This window comes from Stenella coeruleoalba, assembly GCF_951394435.1.
Source record: "Stenella coeruleoalba genome assembly, chromosome: 14".
Lineage (NCBI taxonomy): Eukaryota > Metazoa > Chordata > Mammalia > Artiodactyla > Delphinidae > Stenella > Stenella coeruleoalba.
The window spans coordinates 7,233,421-7,259,631 of NC_137160.1; the positions used below are offsets into that span (position 1 = coordinate 7,233,421).

At 42.4% G+C, this 26,211-nt stretch overlaps 1 protein-coding gene across 7 annotated transcripts in view; it reads right to left on the reverse strand.

The window, feature by feature from the left end:
• LOC307196893 (uncharacterized protein) overlaps window positions 1-26,211 on the reverse strand; it is a 965,113-nt gene that overhangs the window by 646,836 nt on the left and 292,066 nt on the right. The window contains exon 12 of one of the 7 annotated variants that reach the window (XR_013831274.1): window positions 24,404-24,884. The exons of the other annotated variants lie outside the window; for them this stretch is intronic. The gene's annotated coding sequence lies outside the window, so the exon portion shown is untranslated. Of the gene's footprint in view, window positions 1-24,403; window positions 24,885-26,211 lie in introns of those variants that run through there. 7 annotated transcript variants of the gene reach the window in all.

The following is a 26,211-nucleotide window of genomic DNA, read 5'->3' on the forward strand; positions in this document are numbered from 1 at the left end:
ATAATATTAAAAAATATAAACTCAGTAAGACACATTTCTAAAAAATAACCAAATTGTTTTCACGTTTATAGAATTATTTATACTCCAAGTATTTTCAAGTGATTTTTCATGTTCTATCAAGAAATATATGTTCATAATAATAAGTGGTAGTGAAGGATTCATGATGAAAAGTAGTATTCCTTTCCCCCATCTTTTCCCAAAGCTCACCATCCCAACACTCATCAGAGACAAACTCTTAACTCTTTCTGTTTCAACTCTTCTAATAGTACAAAAAAATGAAGGAATATATTTACACCATCGTTTCCCAATCTTAACAATATTTTTGATATCCCATTATAAAAGTAAGTATACTGCTCATTATATTGACTCAGATAGCTCTCTTTTTTATACAGTTGTAAAGTTATAATTATATAAAATTTTCTATTAATTACCTGAGTAGTTTTGAATAATATATTTAAATATTTCTCGTTCATCAATTTTTGACAATATCGGTCAACTTTCACTCTGTAAGGTGAGACCATTAGCACCCTCACCGTACTTTCCACCATCCATACAACTTCTCATATCTGCTCGCTGCAGAGCTGGACTTTCAGACTTTCAGAGCTGAAGACATGGATATCTTGTTCTTTAACCATGATCAAGCTCTCTGTGCCTTCTTTATAGGTGGATTCTAAAAGTTGAAAGGCCAATAAACAGAATTACATTATTATGACTGTGTGACTATTCACTCTTCAGGTCACTTAGTATGTGAGGACGCCACTTCCTTCTCTACATTCCAATGTCATGACCCTAGGACACTTGAAAGACAAAGTTCCTAGTGAAAATGTCAGATGAATTATTCTTTTGCTAGCCACCATCAGGGAGTTATTACTGTGACACGTTTTAGTTTGCTTTGTACTTGGACCACAGCTTTTGGTTTGCCCTTTATTTTTTCCTGGAGTTTTGTGTGGCTCTAATTTTTCCGACCCTCAATCATATCGTTTCTTGAGTGGAGTTCTCTATCCTTTATCCCTGGAGGCCCCATCTTCTTGCTCCAATCTGGAACCCAGTTACTGCTATGTGTGATCATTCTGGAAACTACCTCACTAACTCATCTGGGATGAATCCATTCTTTCCTAGATCCCAGGCCCACATCTTGATTTATATCTCATTTTGCTGGAGTACTTAATTAACATTCTAAGCAAAAGCATGGGGGGAATAAATGTATTGAATACTCAAACGTCTGAAATTATGTTTTCTCTGGCCTCACACTTGATTGATAATTTATCTCCATTTGGAATCTGGGTTCCAAAGCATTTCTCCTCAGAATTCTGAAGGTATTCCTCTATTATCTTCTAGCACTGCATTTTGGAGGTAAAAGTGTGCTATCAGTCTGATTCTAATTTCTCTAGGTAATCTGATTTGTTTTGTTTGTTTTTTCTTCCTAAGATTTCAGAAACTTCTCTTCATCCTTGTTATTCTAAAATCCTTGAGGACATGCTTAGTCGGGGCTTACATTCACTTTCTTCCTTCTTTAGACTCTCAGTATGAAGATTTGAATCCATCTCCGGCACTAAGAAATCATTGTTATTTCTAATGCCTTTGTGAATGTGCTCTTATCCATGTTCTCTTCCCTATCATTTTGGAATTCTTGTAGTCAGATGTTCTGCACTTCCTGATCATCAATGTCTCTGAGGAGAGACACCTAAATGACCCTGGAGGCCTACTTCCTCTGCCCTGATAGCTTTGCAGAGAACAGGCTCAGGACGTCAGAGTTAGTTCCACAGAGAAACAGGATGACAACAGCCAGTGGTCTCCTGAGGACCCTCGTTCCTAGCGAGACCCCTTACATGACCAGGGAGATCCCCCCGTTACGAAGTCACCCAGATGTCCCCTTGCTGCACCCATAAATGCATGGGGTGTTAGGGGACAGTCCCTCTCGCCAGATTCCTGATCACCATAATGCAGACCACCTACACCTGGCCTAGGTGGGGACAATGAGAGGTAGGGGGATGCACGCCCTCTGCTACTTCTCACATGGTAAAATTCCCCTCAATAAATTCCATTCCACATCTGCACTGCACAATGGTCTGATAGCTTCATTTTTTATCTTGTTGCCCTACATTCTGGGAAATTACTCAAATTTAATTTTTTTAATTTCTTTGAACTGAAGTTCTTGAATTATTCATGTTCCATACCATTCTGTCCTTTTTACATTCTTTGTGGTACCTTCTTACATCTCCCTGGATATGTCAGTGAAAGAAATGTTTAAGTCGGTTTGTTTTATTTGAGTCGTCTTTCATTCTCTATATTATTTCCATCTCCCCGGTATCAGCTCTGTCGCTCATTTCTCTTCAGTTTTCTCTTTCATGTTCTTGGTTTCCCTAGTGTGCTTGACGATCCTTGAGGTCTGACATGGACCTCCTCTGCTGATCTGTAAATAGGTCTGTTTCCACTTGAGCTCTTTCTCCTGAGAGAGGATTCGAACGGGAGCTCTGATTCCCAAGCTGTAGACCTGTCACACGTTTTTCTTAAGAATAAGCAGGTTAGTGACAACACAGGAGAATGGGCCTAACAGTAGTATAGCCAACATGCAAACTCATGGTATGACTGGCCGGCCAGGCATAACCCAAAGGCCCCATGCACAAGTGGACTCCACCGGGGGCTAAGAAACTGGCGGCAAAGCCATTCAGCTGAAGGATGCTGCTCTAGGGATGCTTTCTTCTCACAAAGGCCTCAAGCGCTGTACCCGCATCCACCCAGAGGGGGAGCCTGTTCTAATTTATTCAAAGATGTCCTAAAGACCAGCCATGGACCTACAGTCTTGCTGGAGTCTCAGGGGAATAAATGACAGCGAGGGGAACTAAAGGCTCAAATCCTAAATGCAGCTAAAAGATAAAGTGGGTCTCTAATCAGACTGACTAAATTTATATCAACTATTTCTTCTCTTTATTTTGCATATGAATAATATCTTTTCTTTCCCATGTACAATGAGATCTCAGAATTTTAAAAGAGACATTCACAAAACCTGAGGAATTGGGTCAATTCTTTTTTAGACATCTTCAGTTTGCGACAGCACCATGAAAATTGAAATCTGCTCTTCCGTCTCTTCTCTGCCACTAAAACAATGAGGCTCATAGAGTGATTTTACTCTATAAAATTCTCAATTTTTAAATCTTTTTTTTTTAAAAAAGAGACCTTTTTGGCCACATCACACACTTTTTTTGAAAATTACAAACTGAAATCTACAAAGTAAATGGGAAGTTTAATTAGCCACTATACTTTCCTCTTCTTAACAATCTTAAAAACCTATTTGCTGAGCATGTATTAATAACCTGCAAGTAATGAATTAATTCTCCTATCAGTGGGATGTCCACAAAACTTCCTTTATATAACTCCCAAAGTATTAATTTACCACAGCATGGCAAGGCAAAGAGAGCTCTCTGCTTCCCTGCTCAGCAGCCTTGACCTCTAGAGCCTTCCATAAAACCCTGCAGGGAGCTGTGTAGGAGGAGATTGCATACAGCGTGGAAGAATTATCGTCCAGGTACCTCGTAACCTGGAGGCTGGACTTGAGGGCATGTCTCCACAGCTCTCCAAGACCAATCTTCAGCTTGACAAAAAAAAGATAAATATAAATTCATAACTTTGCAAACTCAGAAAATGGTGGAAAAACAAGTATACAGACATGGATTCTTTTTTTCGAAAAGTAATGCAGTTTCTCCGAAACGATTTTTTTTTTTTTTTTTGGGCTTCGCGGGCCTCTCACTGGTGTGGCCTCTCCCGTTGCAGAGCACAGGCTCCGGGCAGGCTCAGCGGCCACGGCTCACGGGCCCAGCCACTCCGCGGCGTGTGGGACATGTGGGATCTTCCTGGACCGGGGCACGAACCCGCGTCCCCTGCATCAGCAGGTGGACTCTCAACCACTGTGCCACCAGGGAAGCCCATCTCTGTAATGATTTTGACACAACTTGAGATTTGAAAGAAGTCAGGAACCAATACAGCTTAAGAGGACTGTGTTCAATCACTTCTCATAAAAGGCAAAGTACTGAAATCAGATGTCACTAAAAGAATATGCTCTTAAAGCGCAACACTGGTCCACACACACCCAGCCACGCACAAGCACACACACGGAGGGGTCTTTATTAGCATTCTATAATGTCAAAGATGGGGGCATGAAAGTGGCTTCCTGACATAAAAGACGTTCTATGTGCTTCAAAAGATGTGTCTCGGGTTTATGGTAAGAGAAAAATACATTTAGGCATGGAGGAAATGTAAAAGGGTCATGTGTAAGTGTGTGGGTCAGTGACTTGAAAATAACAGCCAATTTGACAGAGAGAGAAGAGGAAAACCAGGAAATTACTGGGCTTAGAATACAAGGCAGAAAATGTAAAATGTTAGAAGCATTTAAAAATCAATGTGGAAAAATAAACAAGGTGCAGGTATTAAGAAAAAACAGTCTCTCTGAAAAGCCTCTAAACAAATAAAAACAAAAAACTTCACAAATACTGTTCAATCTTATAAACATATAGGTCTCTACCTATATGTAATTTGATTTCCTATAGAGTATTAAATGCAACCTAAAACAGTGGAGTCGTTTTTCTATCCATCTAGTCCTTTTAAAGACATGAAAAACTAACCCTAAGAAGCAGTTCTCTTTTTCTTTTTTTTGACCCATAATTGACCAATATAAAAATCTTGCACTGTCCTCAATATGCTTTGAAATATCAAATAAAATTAATGTTGCTTTTTAATCCACATAAATAATGGTAATAATAGAAGATAAAATTCTCATTTGGACTTTGGCAGATATCTACTTCAAACCCCATAATATCCAGGGGTTCCCTAGGCCTCCTGGATTTTCAGTCGCAGATGATATAGAAGACGGAGCACCTGATAATTTAAAGGCCATCCTGCCTAACACACATATAGTTACGGCAGCAACTTGAAAAGAGATTTTCAAAAATTGTGTATTGGTTTCCTAGGGCCGCCACAACAAAGCACCACAAACGGTGGCTTAAACAACAGAAATGTCAAAGTTTTGGAGGCTAGAAGTCCACATCAAGGTATTGCAGGGTTGGTTCCTTCTGAGGGATGTGAGGACAGGAGCCATTCCAGGCTGTCTTCGTGTTCACAAGGCACTGTCTCCCTGCATGTATGCCTGTGTCTAAAACTCCCCGTCTTATGACGACACCAGTCATACTGAATTAAGGGCCCACTCCACTCCACGGTGACCTCAGCTTAACTAATTATATTTGCAATGACCCTTTTTCCAAATAAGGTCATTTTTTGAGGTATTGGGAGGTTAGAACTTCCACATACAATTTTTGAGGGAGACACAGTTCAGCCCATAACAAAAATTTTTTACAGTAGGCCCATAACAGATTGATAAATGATATTTCTTTCAAATTTAAAAAATTAGGTTAAATATTTTCATAACGTAATTCTTTTAAGATACATATTCTTAAGCTTTCTGGGTTAGAATGAGAAAGAACCATAAATAAAGAATATAGAAGACAGAAGATAATTCTTATCTAACCATCCAAGGGAGTCTGTCCTTTACTCCTTGAAGAAAGCTACTCTGGTAAAATCAAAAAGCCCAATTTCGCAGTTTATTCTTCCCAGAATATTAGAACTCTGGCTTCAAATTTTTCCAAAAGAAATATCTATTTCCTTGATATCAGGAAACCCTAACATGATGTGTACGTTCCAGAATTAAATTATTCCTGTGCAAAGAAATGCATTGTGCATCCTTGCTAGCTCTTGAGCTGGCAGGATTCTTTGGTTTTACAGATCTATCGCCCTGGTTGTCTCGGGGCACAGCTTATGAGTTAGATGTCCTGAGAGCACAATCGCAGTGCAAGTCTCCCCGCGGTGGCAAATCACTGTACCTCTCCACAACCTGGGAAACGGCTGCTCAAAGATTCACTGGTCCCTCGGCTGTAGAATAAATCCTGCACTTCAGAGGTCTGTGTATTGTTTGCAGAGCCGGAGCAGAAGCGAGTTTCTAAGGGTAAGAAATACAGGACCGCCGCCCTCCTGTGATGTACAGATACGGTACTCCGAATGACACTAGCTATTATATGAACTTGCGGGCTGCCGCAAGTTTATGGGGAAATTTTTGCATAAACATTGGACTTCAGCAGTCAGTGACATAGCCCCCCAAACTTACAATATAATGACTGTCATGATTCATTCATTCTACAAACCTTTTCTGAGCACTGCGAATTCAAAGTACAATAAGAGGTAGGGGCACTCATGGGTCATGTGCACCTAATCTTAAAGGTAGCTCTGTTTGGCCCGTGGGATTGCAAGGAAATTTGGCCAAAGAATCCCTCTCTTCCCTGCAGCTCTGTTTTAAATAAAAAGGACCAATTCAGAAAAACAGTAATCCTTTTTGTCAACAGCCTGCCTCTTGTTATACTTCCACTGAACAAAATATTCAAGGGCAAAACCTGTCGCAGAGATAATAAGAGCACAGGACCGGTGCAGCAGCAGGTGTTAAATGAATGGAAGCATGACAGGGTTACCTATGGCTCCCAATTTTCCAGGGAGGGTTTTTCTGCCTGGTTAGGCAAGAGAGTAAAGGCAAAGATGGAAGGACACGTCTTGCCAAGTTTAAAACTGTCTCGGAATATATTTCTTCACGATTTTCAACGGAGTTCAAAGCGTTTAGTTTCTAAGGTTCTGTTTTTCGGTTTGTTTGTTTTTTTCCACTGAGAGATTACAACATTTTGTGGAAAATGAACCCTGGAAACAACAAGATATGTGGATGGATGTTTTCCATAAAATATTTTATACATCGATACATTGAATCAGACACCTAATCCATTAAATCTTAAAATGGCAAGAATACTGTGTTTTTAATTAATCAAGGAGGCCCTTGGGCTCAGGTGGCTCTAATGTCAGGGTGGCCTGTGTAAGGAAACAAAAATCTAAGCCTGTAAATGGCTCAAGGTATCACAGCCAGCCAGCTAAGCTTTAAGCTCCAGCCGGTCAACAACTTCATTACTTTGTTTCTGCACTTTCTCTATAGAAGTCTTTCCCCTGGCTCCTGTCCGCTTTTGCACGGCCTTATTCCAATCTATTTGTGCTCAAATAAACTCTTAAAATCTTGAATACACCTCAGTTTATCTTGTAACGTGCACTGGCTTTCTATTGCCACCCTAATTGCCACAAATTCAGTGGCGTAAAACAGCATCTGGTTTTATCTCCAAGTTTCATCAGCAATAATTCCTGGTCCAGCGCGGTCCTCTGCTGGAGTCTCTCAAGGCCAAAGTCAAGGTGTGGTCAGGGTTGTGTTCTCTCTGAGGCTCTGGGGAAGATCTTAAAGATTTTAAGAGTTGATTCGAGCTGATGCAGGGTGTTGGCAGAATTTAGTTTCTAGAAGCTCTAGCGCTAAGTTCCTCGTTTCATGGCTGGCTGTCTACCAGGAGTCTCTCCTACATCCCTTGACATGCTGCTCCCTCATTTTTAAAGCAGCAACGGTGGGGTCCAGTACTTCCCGTACTTCAAATTTCCCCTCCACACCTTACCACCCTCTCCTTCTGCCACATCTGTCGTTTGATTCCAGGAAGAGAAAACACTGTGCTTTTAGGAGGTCGTGGGATTAGATTGGGCCCACCCAAACAGTCCAAGAAAATTTCCCTATTTTAAGGTCCATAAACTTTATTGTACCTGTAAAGTCCCTTTTGCCATGTAACACAACATATTCATATGTTCTGGACGTTAGGTTGTAGACATCTTTGACAAACCATTCTGCTTACAACAAACATAGTTATTGGGGCAAGCTACTAAGTGAAATTTCTTTCAGAGTTGAAAGATTAGGTATAGAATATTTCCATAATACAATATTTTTCAGATACATAGTCTCAAGCATTCTGGGTCTTGAGAAAAAGAAAAAAAAAACATAAGTAAAGCCAACAATCTTGCTTTGGGAACATTTTCACTCACTAAACTCAAAAAATTCCTCATGAGCTGTCTATAGAAATGATTACCCTCCAGTGAAGGAGGTAGAATGTACCATGAGCCACATTCCCGAAGCTGATAGGGTTTCAGTCATCCATCATGACCCCATGACTTGGCCACATGAGAGATTAGTTCACACTGATTAATGTGAGAATGGACTCATGCCATTTTTCTTGGTAACCTAAGCAAGTGTTAAAAGCGGCAGAACTAGCTTCCATTAATTAAAGGTTATCCACAGGAAACTAGTGGACGGTAGCAATGCTGTGATTAGGTTTTATTCTACAGATTTGGACATTCACTGACAACAAGTGAAAGCAAGATTCTCTGTCCTGATACTGGTTTTCCCACCTCTGGGCTTAGCATGCGATGCTATTATGGAAGGATCTATTTCCAGACGGTTGAAACGCCAGGCATGACATAATCAAGTGACATGTAACAGTGTGTTACCTCACTGCTAGTAAGTGTGGTATTGGCAGTAAATTACCAGCACCCCATGGGTTACAAACGTGTGTGTTTGTGAGGGTTACCTGAGGCCATAAGAATAGGCTTAAATATATTAGCATACTGTCAGGAAATTCATTAACCTTTTCGTTTTCAGATAGAACTGTGTGAAGCATTCCTACGTATTAGAAACCATGGGAACAAATATAAATTGGATTCCTTGGATATTTACGTTTCTAGTTTTTTGTCATATTGAAAAATAAGGAGCACCACAGGATTTCCAATACCCACCTCTCTCCACTTGATGCAGAAGGCATTTTGATCCATAATTAAATTTGTGCTCTTTCTTGCTAAGAGAATTGAAATATCCTACAGTGTTTTATAAGAAGTTTTGACATTATCTTTCCATTTAGAGCCATGTTTCGACAGTTCACAATCTTCCCTCTAAAAGGGCATGAAAAACACATCACACACTAATGGAGGCCCTGCCTAATTAGGCAAAAATCAGACCTTTCAGCCAAACTAGAGCTTATAATAACTCTAGATGTATAACGAGACAAAGTTGAACTACCTCCACAATACTACAGTAAGGAAATAAAATTTGTCCTGCTGTAAATATTTCTCATTATGAAAGCTGCTTCCTCCTCTGCCTTCTCCTTCACTAACGAAATAGTCTGAGATCTCAGAGCATCAAGATCCGAGGGTTATCTGATTATATGCCTTCACAAACCTAAAAAGAAAATGCTTCCATATGAGGGCGACCTGAAATACCCAGTCAGTTCCATCACCCAGTGTGAGGACACTTCTGCTTCTGCTAGAGAGAATGCAGAAACGTGGAGTTTAGATATTTGAAATCTTCTGGTCCCATCGGTGAAATCATCCCTGCCTACTTTTATGAACGAATTAATTCCTACTACTTTGTCCATTTCATTCTCTTAATCTTTCAAGAAACCCTTTACCAAGAGGCTACAACACACCAAGAACCGTGGTTAGCGGCAGGAGAGAAAATGGTTGCACATCCAATACAGTCCTCGCCCTTGGGAATCTTATAGTTTGTTAGAGAAGAAAGATAATAATCAAATAATCACACTGAAAGGCAAGGGGAAATTAGCATATGCGTCATAAGGAAAAGAGCACATGATGGCGGATCAGGGAGGTGGCTTTTCTAAGGATGTGACCTTTTCCATCCTGAGAACTGAAGAATGAGTAGGAGTTAATTCAGCAAGGCAGAGCGGAGGCAACCAAGAGAGCCTTCCAGGCAGACCCTGAGGTTCTGGGAGGGGTGTGTGTGTGCGTGTGCATGTGCGTGTGCTGCTTTGAAGAAGGAAGAAAGAGATATAAAACTTTAGAAAGAGGGGACCACAGAATTTCAGTTTGTTTCAGGAATGGTTCATCGAAGACGGGACCCAAAAGAGAAAGTAATTATCTTTGTAGTTTGAGAGATTTTCATGGAGCAATTTAGGTTTATCAACATGCCTGGGCACTAAGTTCATGTGAGGACTGACAAAAAAGAGAGAAGGAGTTGTTGTGGGGACTAAAGTCATACAAGGGTCAAAGTGGAAGCTTTCAGACCTTCAAGGTTTCTCACAGCTTCCCTTCTGGGTCCAGGAGGATTCCGAGTCCCAACATTTGACCATACCTTGTTTTTTGGCTTTTGGGTTTTTTTAACGAAGTATAGTTGACTTACGAAATTATGTTTCAGGTGTACCATATAGTGATTCAATATTTTTATACTTTACCCACCATACAAAGCTATAATATAATTGACTATATTCCTTGTGCTGTACGTTACATCCCTGTGGCTCATTTATTATATAACTGATAGTTTGTACCTCTTGATCTGTTTCACCTCTTTCACCCTCCTCCCACACTCTCCCAACCACTAGTTTATTCTCTGTATCTGTGTTGTTTAGTTTTTCTCCCGGGATTCCTGATCTACACCACTGGTCAACAGCAGTCTTGACCTCTTTGCTGCTGACGGCCATCAGGGCTTCTTATGACTTTTTCTTTGCAGTTGAATTCCAATTATTTGTTGAGTGAGTGGTTGCACAAAAGCATTAAAGCTGCTGCAGAAAACAGAGCAATGAGGATAGAGAGGGACTTTTTTTTTTTTAACTAGCGCTTTTTTATACAATTCATTCTACCTTTCCATCCATGTAAGAAATAGCTCATCTATTCCACAGCAATTAGCTGGAGCAAAAGGAAAGTCATTTTGCATATTTATGGCCATATGAGATTATTTTTGCCTTGAGGAGATAAAATCAGATCTCTGTTTTGCACTCAGGAAGATTAAAATATTTTCCTGCTGTTTTGTGGGTAAAAGAGGCCTCTTAGAATTCATATGAGGCCCCTGTGCCTTTGGGCTTTTGTAATCACCTCCTGTTAACATTCTTCAACAACCTCAGAGGCAGGGTCAGTATCGCTTTCATTATTTTACACGAAGAGGTCTGTTCACACGGTCCTTCAACCTACATCCAATCAATTAATTTAAAAGAAAAAAAACCTCTCCATCCCTGCGATGAGGTCCAAGCCCTGAGATATCTTGTGGGCTGAGAACCAGAAAGTTTAAACCAAAATACTGATTTAAGCTTATAATCCATTGATTTAATTCAGCTGGGAGCCTGGATGGGCAACAATCTCATTGGTTGTGATGACTTGAGAAAGAAATAAACAAAGTTAATTACATTTTCACCACAAGGTACTCATCAGGTACCTCCTGCTGGTGCCTGAGGGCGAGCTGTGTGTGGTTCAGGTGGGAAGATGCGGTGGGTCCATTTCTTCCTCCTAGCAGGCACTTTTGCAAATCTTAGAATTCATTTTTTTGTAGAGCTTTGTGAATGTATATCCAATTCCAACTTAAATTGATGTCACAGATCTGATCTCACATTCCTTTAGCTTATCTCAGCCCCATTGCTACAAGATCTTAAATTTCTTTTTTTAATGATTTTATTTATTTTGAATTTTAAAATTTTATTTTATTTACTTTTTTATACAGCAAGTTTTCATTAGTCATTAGTTATCCATATTAGTGTATATATATCAATCCCAATCTCCCAGAGAGGGACATTAACATAAGGTTACCAGTAAGCCTTGGACATTGCCTTTTAACCAAGATCCTTTTTGAACTGGGATACTGATTTACCCAAAATGGCACAAATAGGGGTATAAAGTTAAAGAATCTCACTTTTACAATCAAACTCCTTAAACCAACAGAGAAGGAAAATGAGAGTTAGGAATAGAAAACAAGGGGAAAAGAGATGAGAAGGAGATGGCCATCAACTGCTCCCAGCATTAATGGGTTTTGATCTGAAGTTCTCGAGAAACACATCTGATTTACGATGCCGTTTGCTTCTGGAGAAGCCCAAGAGATTCTCAGCATTTGAGCTTACATTGGCATGGATGTCTGGGAGGTGGGTGTATGCTGCCTTTCTGACAGAGACATGAATTCAAGGGCAGTTCCTAGGAGTTTCACTGCAGTGTTTTTCATTAAGAGTTTAAGAGCAACCTTCATGGGTCGCATTTTTAGTAGAAGAGGTCTTCCAGCTGAACACCATGCAGTGCTGCACGTGATGTCTCTTTGGGTAAAGCCATGTGGGCTTCATGGAAATAAGCTTGTCCTTAAGGTTCTACAACATTTGGCTGCAGTGGCCTGTGAACGAGCACAGTCAAGGATGGAGGTGATATCCCCATATGCACAGGCATCCAACCACATGGGGGTACTAAGTTCCTGTGACAATGGGCCTAATAGCCAAAGGAGCGGAGAGTAAAAGCTTTGACCAGAGCAACAGAGTTTTGCAAGTTTCCCTTTCAATGGGTCGTTCATTGCTCCTGATTTCCCTAAGGACTGGTGGTAGTAGGACCAATGAGGCTTCCAGGCGACAGGCAAAGCCTTAGAGTCTCTTAATTACTGTTCTGGTTACATGGCTGTACATGAGTATTACTCCAGTGGGAAACACAGAATCTCTAAGTTGCTTTGCTACTGTCAGAAAAGTTACTTTGTGGAAAGGAAACCATTCCAGGTAACCAGAAAATAGACCATATTCCGTGATTAAGAATGTATTCGTAATCACATTGGGAGCAACTGAATGAAATCCACTTGCAGATGGATTTGATATTAATAGATTCGTTTTAAACGGTCTAAAAGTTTGGGCTCATGGCCTTGGCCCACCTGCACAGTTTTCAAAACAATTTGGGGTTTGACAGCTGGAACCTGCACCGAAGACGTGTCATCTCACTGAGATTTCCCTGTTAATACTTAGTTAGGATATTTTTAAATTTTCTTTTCTCTGGACAGTTATAGCTCCTTTCTGAGACACTCTATTTCAGAATCTCCATGCAGACCAAATAATCTCGGCACCACCAGATGTCATCTGGGTGGAGCAAACAAGCTGATCTTTACGAATGTGCTATTTCAGAATCGGGTGCCGGATTCTGGAACTGGCTGAAGGCCTGAGCCAATAGTCAGGAGTGCATCTTGGCTTTGAATCTTGGACATGGTGGGCAGCCTGGATGTGTTCACACAGCTTGTTCAGTATATGAGTCTGTGAAAAGGTGAACCTTTGCTTCCTGAAACTGCTTTTGTAGGACGGCTTGTCTAATTGGAGTAGACAGCTACAGTTAAGAAGTGCTTTTTCTTCCAAAGCAAACTGAAATCTTGAACCACTCCAGAAGCATTTCTGTATAGACATTTGCTCTCTTTTCTCTAGCTAACTGGCAGGCCTTAGTAAGGGCTACAGTTTTGGCAACTTGTACGGATTTCATGTCACGGAGAGGGTTGGATTTGAACAAGTCTTAGGGGGTTCTGACTGCATATCCAGGTTGATAGCTTCCTTGTTCTGTTCTCAAACAGGACTCACCCACAAGTAATTCACAATCAGGGTTGTCGAAAGGGGGTTCAAGGAGGTCAGACAAAACCAAAGGAAACTCCCGAAGAAATTCGTGGCAATCATGAGTTTCTTGCTCCTTCTGTGAGAAGAGTGGCAGGTTTTAGGGTGTTTCAGCAATGGTAGAAATACATGCAGGTAAGAGATAAAGGATTACAAAGGAAGTCAGTCTAGAAAGCGGAAAAGGCCCTGTGTTTTCTATCAGAAGGCAGCTCTGAATGGTGCGAGGGGCCAGGGGTTAAGTGGAGATCCTAAGACTAAGTCAGCAGGACCCTCTGTTGACCTTGAGCTGCTGCCACTGTGTGCAAACAAGAAGGGCAGGCTTTTGTCATGAAATCAACGTGAAGCTATAATAGCCACGGGTCTCAGATATCCGGTGTCTTGTTAAGGTAGAATCCGCAAAACTTGTCTCAATGTACAAATAGAAAGAAAGATTTATGATCACTGGAGAGTCCTTTAAGCTGTAAAAATCATTCTTTAGTGAGTCTCTGTAAGGCAAGGGCTCAGGGGTGTCAGCTTTCATTAGCTTCTAGGAAGGAGCAGCTGGTCCAGAAAAGTCAGGAATCCAATGTCTACAATACCCTATGGGACCAAGGTAATCCTCTAAGTCGTCTCCTGTTAACTGGCCGGGAAAGGCATGCGTAGGTTCCAGTCTTTAAGGGGAAAGGGACTCCTAGGTTTTGTTTGATGTCATGGCCAAGAAAATACACTTGTTTCTGGTAAAACTGGAGTCTGTCCTTAGAGACTTTGTGTCCCTGTACACTAATAGCGTCGGCAAGTGGAAGACATCAGTTCTGCAAGACTCTCAATCTGGTGAGCAAGCAGATCAGCCGCATGTTGTATAGACGTGTAGTCCTCAGGGAACTGGGCGTCGCTAAGGATTCAGGTATAGTTGAGGATTTGCTCCTGTAAACGCTTGGGCACAACTGTCCATATGTATTATTGATTTTCCCAAGTGGATGCAAATAGTAGATACAGTGAGTCTGAAAGGAAGGATATACTAAAGAATGCTGAGTGTAGGTCTATGGCTGTGGAGGAGTAAGCAGCAGTCTACAGGACTGAGGACAGGATGCTGTTAGAAGTGAAGACACCCAGAGAAGCAGGGAAGTAAAACCTCACTAACGGCCCTTAAATCTTGTACAGAGTGGCACCCGTGCCCATTTGTCTCTGTGATGGAAAGAACAGGGGTATTACAAGGGCCAGCACAGGGATAATAAGCCCTTCCTGGAGGCACATGGATATAATGGGCCATCGTCCTGCAATAGACTCCTTTTTCTCCATAGGTATCAGGCAGTTTCAGCAAAAACATAGCTAGATTTATTGAAATATTTACAGGTTCCGCTTCCTTTATGTGTCCTGCATCTGAACCATTTTTGGTCAAGGACACATTCAAAGTCTGGGATGTCCCAAATGAGCCTATCTACGAAACAGAAACAGACTCACAGACATAGAGAAGAGACTTGTGGTTGCCAAGGGGGAGGGGTTTGGGGGAGGGATAGATGGGGAGGTTGGGATTAGCAGATGCAAACTATTATACAGAGAATGGATAAACAGCAAGGTCCTACTGTAAACACAGGGAGCTCTATTCAATATCCTAGGATAAAACATAATGGAAAAGAATACTTTTAACAGAATGTATAAGTTAATTAACTAATTAATTAAATTTTAAAAAAAAGAAACAAAACAAAGTCTGGGATGTCCACGCAAGAGGCATCAGGGGGTGGTAATCAAGCTATGCCATTTCCAGGTTGTAAGCAGGGACTCTTCTGCTTCTAGAGTTCCAGAAACACTCCATCTGGTGCACATGTAGTAAGAGAGCCCCATTCACAAGGAAATCCCATCACAACAGACTCACCGCCCGGCTTCCACGGCTCCAGAGCACCAGCATCCCTGTGGGTGGTACTGACCCACTTCTACGGGTCTGCAGAGGAGGACCACCACTGACCTTGGTGCTGCTGGGCCCCTACTGCCAGTGAGTCATCAATGCCTTCCTGAACGCTGTGCCCCCCGGCCCTCTTGGGGGTCTCCTTACCTAAAACATCCGTGACTGCTGTCCACGCCCCCTCAGCCTCCTTAGCCCTTCCTCTGCTGTCCCCAGAGGAACTCAGGCATTTCCCCTTCCTTGGGGACTGGCCGTCACTTTTTTCCAGCATTCTAAGAGCTATTCTAGCAATAATTTCATCCCATGGCCTGGGTTCCTTGCCAGGGTGTTAAATGCCAAGGCTTGAGAATGTGCCCTTAAGTCGATGAAGTTTTGCTCGTTCAACGTTGCATTCGAGCCCCCGGATCAAACGGCCTCAGGACCCAAGCCCAGGCTGCTCCCCCGGCTTCTGCAATACCACCAGCTGAGCTCGTTCTCACAGCTCCTGTGGTGCAGAGTCTCCTGTCTCCCTTTCCAGACTCTGTACGTCTCCAGCTGGTCAGGCTGTGATTCACCTTAGCCACTGGCCAGACACCGATTTAAAATACAAATTTCCTATTAGTAGAAAATTTGAGGTATAGTAAGGCTAACAGATCAGGAAATGATTGCCATTGAAAAGACAGATGATTACTCATATTGCCAAGAGGAGGGGACACGCCCTGACATTGGGGGTGACGGGGAAGTGCACACGGGGAAGCTCTAGGGTCGCTCATGCGGCAGAGGAGAGGGAGGGATTGTGGGCAAGAGCTTTTATTGTGGTTCCTCCAAGAAGGAACAGGCAGAGCAGGGTAAGGACATGCTGCTTTGAATCATTTCAGGGGGCTCTGGGGCTGAGGGGCTGTCCCTAGTTGTCCGGTACCTGGCCGTGGAGTGATTAGGGCAGGTGGATAGTGGCCCTGGGCGTGAGAGCCCCGTAGAGAAGGTGGTGGCGACTGTGGTGCTGGACTGCTCGGTTGGTATGAGAAAAGGACTCCTCCTAAGGGGTAGAGAGGGGGAAGATGAGGGAGGCTGGAAGCCAAGGCAGGTGACCAGAAGAAGGTGTATTTAACTTATGCACGTAGAGCACATGCTAAAGCAGGAGGGTTACGGAAGTCAGAAGCGTGGCTCACGCAGGCACTCGTGAGAGGCGGGAAGGACAGCTCCTGAGGTAGACACTGATTTCCTTACGCCACAGGTCTTAACAGGGAAGGATGGGCCCCCTGAAAGCTCTGAGGTTCACGGTATCTATAGAGCCAGACCTTCAGAGGCGTCCATCCAGATAGCCCCACCCCGTATTTCAAGGTCCCACATTTTCCCAATTATGCACCTCACCCTAGTGTTACAGACTTAACGCTGGCTGAGCATTCAAACATGTCTGAAGCTCTGGGATTCTAACTATAAATTCTTTAGTCGTCTCTCCTTCCACTGCAGGAGAAACAGCTTTGTTGTAAGTCACCTTGGAGGCTCTCAGGAAGTAACAAGTCTTTACCTGCTACTCAACAGCCTGTGAGCCTTTATTATCCCTCTGCAGGGCGTGTCCACCCAAGACATCCTGAACCTGTGGTCTCTGCTGTCCTTGAAGCACTTAGTCTCCCCCTCCACCCCTGCCTTGCAAATGCCTGACTCATGGCACCTGCGAGGCACCACGGTAGGGTGCCTGCCCCCGAGTCCCAGGAATAACCCAGGCCCCATCCGCCGCTCAGGATAACGTGTTCTTCACCCACTGTGCGGTGAGTGAGCCAACCCCAAACCTCCATCTTCTGCCAGGCTTTTGGACCATTCTTGGTACCATCTGCATTACTTTGAGTCTGCCAAGAAGCAGACACCACGATGAGATGAGATATTCAAGAAATACATTGAAGGAGGAGGCAGGAGAAAGCAAGAAGGTGATTCAGATCACGGGGCAAGTCTGCTACCTGCAGAAGGAGAGAGAGAGGAAGGAGCATTGAAGAGAAGCACTGCTGGACCGCAGAGCGACTCAAGAATGTTCGGCAAAGTTGACGGGCACTCCTCAAGTCAAAGGCAACCTCAGGATAAGCCGTGCCTCCCACCTGTCTCAGTCTTTCTGCCATACTTAGTCACTGGCTTGGAGCAGCCGGTAGGAAGCATGGACTTGACGTGAATGTGATGGAGGATTCAGAAGGCATCAGCTAAAGCCATTCTTTTTTTTTTTTTTTTTTTTGCAGTACGCGGGCCTCTCACTGTTGTGGCCTCTCCCGTTGCGGAGCACAGGCTCCGGACGCGCAGGCTCAGCGGCCATGGCTCACGGGCCCAGCCGCTCCGCGGCATGTGGGATCTTCCCGGACGGGGGCACGAACCCGTATCCCCCGCATCGGCAGGAGGATTCTCAACCACTGTGCCACCAGGGAAGCCCTAAGGCCATTCTTAACTGAATCATCAAACGTACTCTAACACATGCAGAAAGATGACATACAACCTAATTAGCTTATGCAAATTCAAATTAACCTGTACAAAATAAAATGTAAAATGATCCTTGAATATCGAGAGCCCATAAAGCTGATAGCACGTAACTATTGAAAACACAGAAGGAGCAACTACTTCTGAGTCTTTTCCCACCAACAGTTCACCACTGATAGGCCTATATCCTCTACAAATGATGTAAACTAGGCTATACTAAGAAGCACATCAGACATATCAGAAGTAAACAATTTCCAACTGTTTTTCCTGCAAAGAACACATATGTATATTTTGTCATCAAACTCCCAGCAAATGAATGAAAACCTTCTATACCTCAGGAAAGCTTTTCTAAACTTCTTACTGAGTCAACTTCGGATGGAGTCACAGCACATTGCAAACCAAGGAGAGAAGGTTTCTTATCAGAATAACCTCAGGGCAATTAAAACGGTAAAAACTATTTCTGAAATGATTCAATGGGTAGTCAAAGAAACGGGCTACAATTAATCCTCACCTCCTACAGGGCCAGGCTGAAAACCACAGAATACAGATACCATGTTAGTATAACAAACTGCAAGCTCCCTGATGTTTTGACATTAATTGAAAAAGAACGTTGTGTTTGCTAGAGCTGAAATTTCTTAGACTGTCAACACACTTACTGAAAATTCATTTGAGAATTCCCTTCTGATGTCGGTTTAACCTGAGTTTCAAACCCCCAGGAAAACCATGATCTCTTCATCTGTATCTTATACAGCAGGAGGCAAGACACAATAAACTGAACAAGAATTTAGAAAGACAGGAAGTCTTAAATTTGAATTCAACCCATGGCTCACTCGCTACAGACACTCTTTTTTTCCTGGAGAAACCTCGGGCTGTTACAAATGAGAAGCAGAGGTGGTAGCCTCCCTAGCACGTACAAATGTTTCCTATCTGTTTGAGGGCTGCGGCTGATTGATTTGTTTCCCCTAAGGCAGACCACGAGCAGTATCTTTCCATAAAGCAGTCGGATGCAAAGTGGTGATGGGTCAGAATGATGACACCACCACCGCTAAAGGACACAAGAGGGCCAATTAGCAGGAGAACCAATTACTATAAAATAAACAAGTGATTTAAGTTTGTAATAAGTCGCTAAAATTTTCAGGAGAGGTATATTTTTATTTTGTCTTTTATTTAGTATTTTTAAATAATCTTGGAACTTTTGGACACATTTTAATAATAATAGTTTTAAATGTCCACTGTTCAAAGATGTTTATTCGATTTTTTAAAACACAAACTAAATTAGCTATTCTATTTGAAAAGCCATTATTATCTCACTCATCTTTGAGTTTCCTTTTTATTCATCTTTGTTTATAACCACACACACACACACACACACACACGCACGCACGCACGCGCGCGCGCGCCCCTACCTCACATCCACACCATCAGCAAATCCTGCCATCTCTACCTCTGCGTATACACAGAATCCAAGCACCTCACCCCAAGTACATCACCAACATTCTACATCAGGCCACTGTCATTCATCGGGGTACTTCTATGACACCCTCCTCTCTGGTCTTCTTCCAGGAGAGGTATATATATATATATTTTTTGCGTTATGCGGGCCTCTCACTGCTGTGGCCTCTCCCGCTGCGGAGCAGAGGCTCCGGACGCGCAGGCCCAGTGGCCATGGCTCACGGGCCCAGCCACTCCACGGCATGTGGGATCCTCCTGGACCGGGGCACGAACCCTATCCCCTGCATCGGCAGGCGGACTCTCAACCACTGCGCCACCAGGGAAGCCCCAAGGATGGTGTTCTTGAATGACTGCCACTTTTTAATGCTCAAAAGGCAATGAGATTTGCAGCTATTCTTTGCATGTGCAAATATAGGCAGATGCTGAAATAAGTTTTTGAAACAATAGGACCAAAACAAGCCCATTTTACTCTCTCAACCCTACTGACAACATAAATCTATGCTATGATTTCAGGTCAGGCAGTTTGCCTCTATGGAGTAACAATAGATTAGAAATGCTTACCAGGACTTTTACTGAGCCAGTGGTCTACAAATACCTCATCACATTTGGTATCTGTAAACAGTGTGTGAACATGAACATGTAATGCCCCAAATCTGCTACAGGAAGACAGGAAAACTACACTTCACTCTATATCAAGGTCAAAGGCCAAATCAAATCCAAATAAATTTTTTTTCTAAAATCCATATGCACCCAGAAAGTCTAAAAATTCCTGGGGTAAAAAGAACTCTTTCTAGTCTGGCTTTGTACTTCCTCTCTGTCCCTAACTATTCAGAAACATACCCAAACGATTCAGTACCATCACAGGCTCCTCGCTGCCTCATTTCCACCCTTCAAACAGTTTACACCGTGAAATCACAAAGGCACTGATTGTCATTCTCAAAAGACAAAATCACTCTACAATCACATCAAAAGCATTTGAAGAGTTCCTCTAGTTACAGAGAAGATTAAAGCTAAAATGTTGAAACTGTTGGATTATTATTTTGAAATGAAACAGCAAACCACATCACACAGCTCAGTAGGCAACAAATCCTGCATGCCCAGAACACTAAAGACGAATGCTCAGACGACGCTCAGTAAGTCTTACACTTGCTTGACTTATGCTTATTTTCCATGTGCAAGTCTCCATATGTTCTAGTTTTCCGTTAAGAAACAACAGGAGAGTCCTTCCGAAGCTGATTTAACACCTGTGAATTCCCATCGGCCGTAACCGGAGAAAGTAATCTGTTTGATGAAGTGACTGCCTTAAATTTCAAAGGTACTAAGTTCAACTTCTGTGCTGGGATTCTATTTCCATGAGAAGTTCATTTTTAATTTTAGTGATCACATGCAATGGGACAGAACTGCAGAGGCTAACAGATGTACCTTTTAAATTGTCCGATAACAGGACTATGAAAAGTTCCTCAACTTTGACATCAATCTGACTTTTGAAATTTGTACATCACCACAAGAGTCAAAGAGCCGAGCAATACTTGGTTAAAGATGAAAAGATCTCGTATCACAAGGCTTCCTCATGGGTCGTTCACACCTTGGGCACCTTGTACGCATGGATTATCCACAAAATACAACATACTCCATTTTTTGGATCTGTCTTCCAACTAAGTAAGAGTTGGGCTATTTTCCCCAAGCTTTTAACAAATTCCAACAAAAGGCTTCTAGAGCAAACTCCCAAATAAGGTAGGCCACTATGAGTCTCTTTTCCTGAAAATACAGATTACTTTATGCATACCATGAAAATATATCAATTTTTCTCCAAGTAATTCAGCACTGCGCCGGGCTGGGTTGGCTGCTACAGAGGAACTTAAAGAATTTACACAGTTGCAAGAAAATACTAATGTCTCCAACAGTATAATTCATTCAAGGGGGTGCTCACTGGTCTAGGATTTTTTCATGAAATAAAACTAAGAGAATGATGATCTGTCCGAGGGGGACTATAACATTGTTTCTCAGCGCTTTTAACCCATTGCCGCTTCTGCAAAACCAATCATTAATCCATATCTGGCTTTGTGATTAATTCCGATTTGGAAATAAATTAAAAGCTCTGTGATGTGAGCACACGCCTTTTCCACCTTACACATCTGCCCACCACAGTGCCCGTTCCTACCTTTCATGGCAAGCCATCCTCCCAGAAAATGAAATCACAGACGTTACAACAAGAGTGAACATAACCCACCATCAAAACCAGAGAGAAATCTTCACGTGGCAATCCAAGGAATTTATTATCAACATAATATAAGCTAACAGTAGAGGTCCCCAAACTGATTCATAGAAGCACAAAATACAGACTCATGAGAAAGTAGGGAAAGAACATAGAGGTAGGGTACGGTTGTGAGCTTTCAGGTGAAGCCTCGTGAAGCTAATCTTCTGAGAAGATTCATTCCCGGATCTTCGCAGAACATTCCTTCCCTCCCGCCAGTTCCGTGTTTCAACACCAGAGAAGCCTGTCCTGAAGATGGGATCAAACATAACGCTCTCCTCAACACTCTCTAGACTCTGCATTTTCCTCCTAGCTCTGATTATTACCTGACTTTACATCACGTATCTATTTGCTTTCTGACTGTTTCTCTCTCTCACTAGAATGCAAGCTCCATAAGGGCTTGGTCTGTTGTATTCACCCTTTTTTCTTTTTTTTTTTGGCTGCGTTGTGTCTTCGTTGCTGCGCTAAGCTGCGGCGAACGGGGCTACTCTTCGTTGTGGTGCGCGGGCTTCTCGTTGCAGTGGCTTCTCTTGTTGCGGAGCACAGGCTCTAGGCGCACCAGCTTCAGTAGCTGTGGCTCTTGGGTTCAGTATTCGTGGCTCACGGGCTCTAGAGTGCAGGCTCAGTAGTTGTGGCGCACGGGCTTAGTTGCTCCGCAGCATGTGGGATCTTTCCAAAGGAGGGATCGAACCCTTGTCCCCTGCATTTGGCAAGTAGATTCTTAACCACTGCGCCACCAGGGAAGTCCCTGTTGCCTTCATCTTTAACCCTCAGTCCCGAAAACAGTGGCATTGGCAGACGCTCCATAAATGGACATTAAAGGAACGAATGAATGAATTCCAATCGTAAAAGCCCTCGCACCATTAGTGCCATCACCACAGCGGGTAAAACAAATTAGAAAGAAAAGTCCTAATGTAGTATTTCTTGAAGAAACAAACAAATATTACCGCAAGGATTATGCCTCAAAATCTAGAGAAGTAAATAAAATTAAACTTTGCAGCTTCTAAAACATACATGATCTATTCACTTATATTCATATTTTCCTACAAGCATATCAATCCATAGTTTCAAAATCACGAGCATCAGTTTATAGTACATAATTGTTTTACAAGCAAAACTTAAAACGTGAATAGGCTGGTTGCAACAATTAAGCGCTCAAGATCTTAGAACCTCTAGCTTATAGGATGCGTCTGAGTCTTTTTGTCATACTGATTATCAGGCTGATTTTAGGCTTCCAAGGAAGGAAACTAGGAGCCTGGGAATGAAACCACCTTAGGTCAGGGACCAAGCTGTAGGGTTCCCAGCTGTTTCTCTACGCTTTGAGAGTAAAGGCACCTGAGTCAGTCTCTATAACAAGCTGGCTAAGGCTTTCTCTCTTAGATGATGACCAATAACCCTTTGGCCAAGCAGAAGCTTACCCTCAAAAGACATGCCCTCTTTCAGTCCTCCCAGGGAGCAGTACCCACAGGTCTCCTCAACCAGGAGATACGCCCCCTATTTCATAACTTCCTACATGAGCATTCCCAGCTTTTAGTGTAGGATGCGAACACAATTGGGAGAGATATGGACAGTAGCTTTTGTCTCTTATGCTTACTGTTTTCTACCAAAAAAACAAAAGGTAGAATGCCAGCACACTTCGTATTTTCCTTTTACATCTCAATATTACGTAGAATCTCAACATTGTTGAGTAAATAAAATCACTAGCAGCAATTGTAAGTTACTTCTTAGTCTCTGATTGGATGCATCACAGGTTATAGTTATCACTATAAGTGATATTAAAATATTCTAAAGGATACCTCTCAACACAGCCCTTAGGAAGGACCTTCCTTCCTCCCAATTTATGTCTTCCCCTAAACACTCAATTTGTGCATAAAAATGGCACCCTTGCCCTGTCTCGTGGTTATCCTTGTCCTAATTTTTCTTCATCAATTGGTCAGGTTAACCTTTAGCGAGGGTCTTAGCTCATCTGGATTGCTCTTCCATCATTCCCCAAGTGCTGTCTTTAATATTTCCACCTTTATCACCTAATTTTATTATTTGGTGTTAAAGATAATCCTGCCCGCCAGCACCTGGTAAGTGGTCGCTCTGATGACTGTCACTCACACCGCTCTGCAAAGCAGAGTCTGTTCCCCCGTTTGAAATAGTCTCCAGCCTCATTTACAGACCTAACATCCCACATGTAAATTCAAAACAAACGAGGCCACTCATCCCTTCAGATCCCGGATGTGGGCATTTATGGAATAGGGCACTTGAAACTTTAGCTACCAAAACCTAGGTGGGAGGAATCCTCAATTTCCCAGAGCAAATTCTTGAGAAAATGAGTCATTGACTAATTTTTTTTATAAAGGAGAACGAGGGTAATGCAAAACTAGTAGAGTGGTAATGAAGTTGGAGACCGTTAACCTAGGGATAACCTGTTTCCATTGTTTAATTAAAAACATCCAGGGCTTCCCTGGTGGCGTAGTGGTTGGGAGTCCGCCTGCCGATGCAGGGGACACGGGTTCATGTCCCGGTCCGGGAGGATCCCACATGCCGCAGAGCGGCTGGGCCCGTGAGCCATGGCCGCTGAGCCTGCGCATCCGGAGCCTGTGCTCCGCAAGGGGAGAGGCCACAGCAGTGAGAGGCCCGCATACCGCAAAAAAAAAAAAAAAAAAAAAAAAAATCCATTTTTACAGGTTCTACGTAAATGATATGGCTGTATAAACACAATAGAATCTTCGTGAAAAGGTTCTAATTATACTGCAGAATTACCTAGGGTTTCTACAGGCAAAATGAATGTATTCTTACCTTTTTGACACCATATAAGCAAAGATGGTTTCTTGCTTTAAAAAAATCCCTGTGCATTTTTTTTTTTTTTTTTTTTTTTTGCGATACGCGGGCCTCTCACTGTTGTGGCTTCTCCCGCTGCGGAGCACAGGCTCCGGACGTGCAGGCTCAGCGGCCATGGCTCACGGGCCTAGCCGCTCCGCGGCATGTGGGATCTTCCCGGACCGGGGCACGAACCCGTGTCCCCTGCATTGGCAGGCGGACTCTCAACCACTGCGCCACCAGGGAAGCCCCCTGTGCATTATTTGCTACCTTAGCAGTAAAAGCCAGACCTGCCTGATGTATAAACATGCATCCTTGTTTCTAAGTCCCGTGTGTTAAAGCACATATGAGCATTATTAATGAGATAAAATAGAACACCATTCATACAAAGAAGGCAAAGAAACAACAAGCACGTAGCAGATGATTCTTGACAAATAGACAAATAATTAATGACCGACTATCAACAAGGTCCAATTATCTGGAGCAGTGTCATGACTATAAGTCATGCTGGTGAAGGGTTTTTTTTTCTTTCTTGACCCCTGGGCAAGTACACAAAGGCAAATGAGAAAAAAAGCATCTTTAACATGATTCTCTTCCATGTGCCCATCACCACATCTCCTGTTGTCACTTCTTGTTGGTCCTCAGGAGAGCCTCATGGAAGCAAGGCAAGATTTCTAAATAATATATCACAACTGGGCTCATCATTTACCTTCATCTTTATTTTTCTATGTCACCAAGTCAGAGTTCTATTTCATGTTCTTTTCAAATTTCCATAGTCATCCTGTGTTGCAAGGTAGGGGAAGAAGAAAGGGCCTGGTGAGACAGAATGTCATGTGGGAAGAATTGTTTGGGATCAACAGGCAAACACAGAACTGCAGTGAAAATTGCAGGTGGAAAGAAAGATGTTCATTACCCCCTCTGACACAAAAATATATGTCTTTCCTGTCTGTGCACCAGCGTGGTCCACAGGGACTTGGAGATTATCAGATGAGTCTGACACGGTGTTCTGTCACAGCTGCAGAGAACGGCTGTAATACGGAAACCGCACGGGGAATGGCATCTCATAGATGGAAATGAAAAATCCGATGAAATAACACCCGGAAAGCCAAGCCCTGTCAGTGATGGCTTTGGGTGTCATTTGCATCCCAATCCCTGTATTAGTCAGTATTTTCCTACAGTTACTTTTAACTATGTCATGAAGTATTTACTTGACAAGAAAATCATTTGACTCTCTCTGGAACAAAGGTTTTGATAAATCTTTGAAATCACACTGTTCTTCTTACGGATGGTATTCTCTCAAGAACAGTGATACCATCAGGAAATTGAGAATCTAATGAAATGCTCAAAACAATAATTTTCACTCCTTTTAACACACTGAATATTTTCCAGTAATGGTGCTCTCATCAGGAAATCTGGAGTATAATAAAAATAATGATTTATTTACTGAAAAGTTTTTATGTTAGCACTCTTCAATGCCAAACTTGTTTTCTGCTAAAAGAGCTTAAATTATATATTTATCACTATTAATCCTCACTAGGATATAGGGAAGAGAAAATGAGAAAAATCTGCTACTATTTGGCAAACCTAATATTTGGATAATAGCTGCTTTTTGCTTCTCCAAGAAAACATCGCAGCCTCTGGCTTAGGTGGTTACACAACTTCAACAATTAATTTCAACCAACATTAACTGCAAAGGGTACAAAATCCACCAATAACAAAATTATAGTAAGAATTAAGCAGGAGTTATTTAAGAATCTCAACATTTTTAAGTTGTCTCTCCATTTTAACTACCCTGTACTCTCACTCTGTAATATCTAAATCAGAAGAAGTGCCCTAGAAAACGCTTTGAAAAAAGTAAAGGAATTTTGCCAGCCAAAGTATTGATAAATACCTGCTTGGGTGCCTCTCACTCTCTTATGCTCCCAAATGCTTAGCGTCTCCCAGAGTATAAATACACTGGTCCCAACCAACCGAAAACACCTGCGTTCTTCCCTAGCCGTCAAAATGTCCATTGATGTCTCTCTTTACAATTTAACTCAAAATCTAAACAGGTAATCCATTTAAGTAACAGTTTAGTCGATCTGAATTTACCATTCCAAGTTAAGTGA